Source organism: Hermetia illucens, chromosome 4 (genome assembly GCF_905115235.1).
Source record: "Hermetia illucens chromosome 4, iHerIll2.2.curated.20191125, whole genome shotgun sequence".
Classification (NCBI taxonomy): Eukaryota; Metazoa; Arthropoda; class Insecta; order Diptera; family Stratiomyidae; genus Hermetia; species Hermetia illucens.
In genome coordinates, this window is record NC_051852.1 from 77,816,221 (window position 1) to 77,821,912 (window position 5,692).

A 5,692-nucleotide genomic window follows, 5' to 3' on the forward strand; every position below is an offset into this window, starting at 1 on the left:
TTGACGTCCCAACTTCTCCCTTCTTGGGTGTAATCACCTGACTCTCAGTATTTCGGAGATGTGCCTCCACCTAATTAATCAGTTTGTGTGCGGTACGGGGTCCCACTCTATTGGTTTCAGTGTTCTTTGTATTTATTGCTGGTACTCATTTGATTGCCACGAGTATGGGGGTTAGGAGATCCGCCGTGCCGTAGTCCCCCGTAGCACGGTAAGGTCTAACTTACTCAGTGAGGCGACCAGGTATCGCTGAGGCTCCGTTCGAATACAGTCAGTTACCCCCGATTGCAAGCTATCCAATAGGCACGGCATGACACCCTGATTGGGGGAGATGTTTTTCGACTCCGCATTCTGGATCCTTAGCGTTTCGTTAATAGTAGGGTCACCTCGTACAGGGCGTGGATATTACCACTCACTAACGGTCTTTGTAGACGAGAGGATTGGCCCCTGAAAAGCCACACATCGCCCTGGAGGAGAGACAGCTCACCCTCAGAGAGAGATAGGTTGGCCTCAGGGAGCTATGTTCCGCGTCAGTCTATACTGCAGTGCTCTGCTTGACCCCGGTCTCTGATATAGTCTGACATCCACCTGCTGAAAGTAGTCTGTTTGGAGAAAACAATGTTGGTTTGTATATTCATTTATATGTGTAATTTGGAATTTAACTAGTTCCTCGAGAGCAATAAAATATTATGATTCATGGGCTAAAAATTACCGCGCTACAGTCGGCCTGCAGATTGACACGCAGTACTCCTGTTAATCTCATCGCTCAGTACGCACTTCTGCTGCATTGTAGTCATTGATATGTATATATATGGTTCCCGTAAACCCCTATGTGAAGTATAGCGCGTCACCAACGCCTACCCGACATTGCTGGTGTTGGATAATAATGAACCTCAATTCCTTTCATGATTTTCCGAGAAGCTTAATCTTCTCTCCCTCCATCTCACTGCTCATCGTAAGACAATGTGTTGCATTGCTTGGCGTAACCCGCAATGGAGTTATCGCCCTTCCATAATGTCTGACTTATTTATTCATTGCTATTTGCGAAAGAGGAAGCAAATGTCATCGGTGTAGATGAGATATTTAGGGAAAGATGACATAGCTCATTGAGCCTCTGCATGTCTTTCAGCCAAGGCAGCGTGAAAAACTTTACCGTAATGAGAAGAAACGGTACCGATGACAAGTTGAAGCCCAAGTGGACTCCGCATTGAAACTGAAATTTCTCTGTCCTATTTTGTTTCCATGAACCAGGTGACACTTTGTGCAAACGTATTTCGTTCTGATAATAGCTATTAGCATCTCTGGAATGCACCTCTTCCTGACAACGCTATCTGCTTTCCGCAGATCACGCTGTCGATAAGTTCCTAGATGTGTTCCAAGATAATTTCCGCCTATATCTTTACGATAGCTCTCTAATGGTCCCACCCACCCGTCTTCCGAATCTCAACGATCACACCCCATTTTCACTTATTGGGAAGGATTTCGGATTCTCAATATTTATGAATAAGAATCAACTCTGCAAGAGTAATAGCAGCTGTACGGAAAAGTTCGGCAGAGAGGCCGGCGACTTTAGTTCATGTGAGCGCGTTGATGACCAAGATAACTTTGATTTGTTTTGGAGAAGCTTTTGCCTTACTAATTTAATCAAAAAAGCCGGAACTTTGCTAGATGCTATACGTTTGACAATTGTGGCGATTGCTCCTTGAACCTCTTCGACTGCTCGCTTGTAGTAATCAAAAGAGCTCTCAACTCCTTACATTTATTGATCCGCCTCCAGGCTTTCGCTGTGAGTCATCTCTTTTGACCTCTCTCATTTGGGCGTGGCCGACCACTTCACCTGCAACTGCAAAGGCGCTTTTTCATCAATAATCTTGGGCGGATCGTTTAATGCTTGCGTCGCAGAGGCGACCCTGTTGAATTTGGTGATCTACTCGCAAGCAAGCAAAGCCAATAGCGGTACTAAGAGGAAGTTAAGCAAACATCAGATGGTGGTCTATTTCGCTGCCCTTTTAAGGGAAATGTCCGTTGAATTGTGACGTTGTGGTACTTTTTAGCCAGAAACCGGCTTTTAGACCAAGGGAACGCCTTGGAATAGTCCTCAAGAGCAGTTCTGCTTCAGACTTTCTAGAATACGAAGGCGCGGTACCGGAAAATATAGAGAGAGGAGTACTTTGTAGAGTCCCAACATCTCACGTCGATTAAGCCCAGAATCCCCGGTTTATACGCTGGAATTCTCGTCAAAGTGTGCATCATTGCTATGATATATTATTCAACCAATATTTTCCCTATATTTGTATGTAAAACTGTTGTCCCAACCGGAAGTTTTTTATACATAAGTGTTCTGATAACTATATGTGCATTTCAATAGTTTGAAGGTAAATCTTTTTATAAGAAAGAATCATCTTCAATGGATGCGTAGCCAGGGTAGGGGAGTTCAACGTTCGCACATTATTGATACCTAAAGTAGAAGAGACTTCGAGTGAGGGTGTCATGCACCGAGGATCTTTCATCTTTGATCATGAGTTTTTCCTTCCGCATTAGCGGTCGAGGCGATATTATTTTTTTAAGATTTTATGAAAAACCACTTTTACCCAATCTAGGACCCCATAGGAGTTTGGACAATCAGGTGCTGTGCCCAATTTGAACGTATAAAGGTGTTGACGGTATTCTGCAGGGTAAGAAACTGGATGAGCTATGTTCGTCATCTCGGCTGCTAAGATGCCAATTGCCACCATTCCCGAGATGATGAACGCTGCATAAAGCAACGCACACGAAACGCTGCTCTTCTAAGCACTCAGGCTATGTGCGCTGCATAAAATGTGCAACGCTGTTTCCTAAACTGGGACTGCATACAGTATGGCGGAACTCACCACCCTGACTGTAATCAGCCTGTAAGTATGCCGCGGAACTCCCACTCTCGCCATCATTCTTCATCAACATCTACGGCGCTACAACCGGTACCGGTCTAGGTCTGCCTTAAAAGCGAACTCCAGACATCCCGATCTGAGCCGAGGCTCACCAATTCAATATCCCTAAAAGCTGTCTGGCGTGCTGACCTACGCCATCGCCGTAACCTATTGAGCCGGATTTTATTCACAACCTGATGGTCATGGAATCGCTCATAGATTTCGTCGTTATGTGGGCTACAGAATCATCCATCCATTCTTGTTTTGAACGCGGCCAAGAGTTCGGAATTTTCTTTGCTAAGAACCCAAGTCTCCGACGAATACTTGGGCACATGGTAACATCATTGTCTTGTACAGTAAGAGCTTTGACCCTATGGTGAGACGTTTCGAGGGGAACAGTTTTTGCAAACTGAAATAGGCCCCCTTGGCTGTCAACAACCTTTGATGTCAATATTCCAACAGTTTTTCCATCGCTTGCTGGAGAGAGAAAATCTGATCATATGCTGATTTGCCTGCAGTGAAACCGGCCTAGCAATACAGCTCAGAATATCTTATAGATAGTACTCAGCAACGTGATACCTCTATGATTGCTGCACTGTGTGATATCTCCCTTTTTATGTATGAGACAGATTATGCCTCGCTGCCAATCGTCAGGCATTGATTCGCTGTCCGATACTTTGAGCACAAGTTGATGAACCACTTGGTGTAACTGGTCGCCTCCATATTTAACCAATTCGGTTGTAATTCCATCGGCTCCTGGCGACTTATGATTTTTTAGCCGATGAATTCCACGGACTGTTTCTCCTAAACTTGGTGGTGGCAGTGTTTGTCCGTCGTCTTCAGTTGGCGGGACCTCCAACTCGCCGATGTTCTGGTTGTTCAGTAGCTCATCAAAGTACTCAACCCATCGCTCTAGTATGCCCATTCTGTCGGAAATCCGATTTCCCTCTTTGTCTCGGCAGGATGAGCATCGAGGTGTATAAGGCTTCATCCTGCTGACTTGTTGGTAAAACTTCCGCGCCTGGTGCGGTTGCTTCCTGTACTTTTCTAGTTCACAGACTTGTTGGTTCCCCCAGGCTTCCTTTTTCCGTCTGTGAAGTCGCTTCTCCGCTCGACGGAGTTCGTGATAAGTCTCTGCGCGTGCCCGCGTTCTTTGAGAATGCAACATTACTCGGTATGCGGCATTCTTCCGTTCCGTTGCTAGCTTACATTCATCGTCAAACCAGCCGTTCCGACTCCTTTTGCGGCTGGGGCCAAGTATATTTGTGGCCGTATCCATGACAACGTTCTTCAGGTGGTTGTGAAGATCATTAGTTGATGCTTCATCTCCAGGTCCTCTATTGACTGCGGTTATTGCGGCATCCATTTCCCTCTTATATGTGTCGCGGAGGGTTGTGTTGTGGATGGCTTCAGTGTTCACTCTCACCTGATTGTCAGAGGGGATTCTAGGTGGTATTGTTATTCGAGCTCGGAGCACCATGCCAACGAGATAGTGATCCAAGTCTATATTGGCCCCCCTATATGTTGTGACATTCATCAAGGCTGAGAGGTGGCGGCGTTCGATCAACACGTGGTCAATTTGGTTGAAAGTGGTCCCGTCTGGAGAGGCCCACGTATGTTTGTGGACCGCTTTCCGCGCAAACCAGGTACTTCCAACAACCATTTCGTGTGACCCTGCTAATTGAATAGTCCGCAGTCCGTTATCATTTGTTTTTTCGTGTAAGCTATGGGAGCCAACGTATCGCCTGAATACGGGCTCCTTCCCTACTTGGCTGTTAAAATCCCCAAGTATGATTTTGATATCATATCTGGGACAGGCTTCGAGGGTTCTTTCTACTGCCTCGTAGAAGGTATCCTTCTCCGACTCTGCAGTCTCCTCTGTAGGGGCGTGAACGTTTATGAGGCTTATATTTCTAAACTTGCCTCGCAAGCGCAGAGTGCATAGCCGTTCGCTTATACTTTCAAAGCCGATAACAGCAGGTTTCATTTTTTGGCTGACTAAGAAACCTACTTCGAGCACATGGTTTACTGGATGGCCGCTATAATATATGGTGTAGTGGCTCTTCTCCAGGAAACCGGTCCCTGTCCATCGCATCTCTTGCAACGCTGTTACATCAGCCCTATATTGGGACAGGGTATCGGCTAGCTGCTTATCACCTTCATCTCTGTACAGGGAGCGCAAGTTCCATGAGAAAATGCGCAAATCGTTGTTCCTTTGTCGTTGCCGGGTCCGTCGTTTTAAAATCCGTCCTATCCGAGGCTCCTGTTGTGGCTTCGTAACAGGTTGTTTTCCGTGTAGGGTTGTCAGCCCTACCCAACCCCCAACCTGGAGGACCAGTTGGTACAATTTGTCCCGTTTTTAGGCGCCAACCAACCAATAATATAATAACCAATTCGGCTGTAATTCCATCGGCTCCTGGCGACTTATGATTTTTTAGCCAATGAATTCCACGGACTGTTTCTCCTAAAGTTGGTGGTGGCAGTATTTGTCCGTCGTCTTCAGTTGGCGGGACCTCCGACTCGCCGATGTTCTGGTTGTTCAGTAGCTCATCAAAGTACTCAACCCCTCGCTCTAATATGCCCATTCCTTCGAAAATCAAATTTCCCTCTTTGTCTCGGCAGGATGAGCATCGAGGTGTATAAGGCTTCATCCTGCTGACTTGTTGGTAAAACTTCCGCGCCGGGTACGGTTGCTCCCTGTACTTTTCTAGTTCACAGACTTGTTGGTTCTGCTAGGCTTCCTTTTTCCGTCTGTGAAGTCACTTCTCCGCTCGACGGAGTTCGTGATA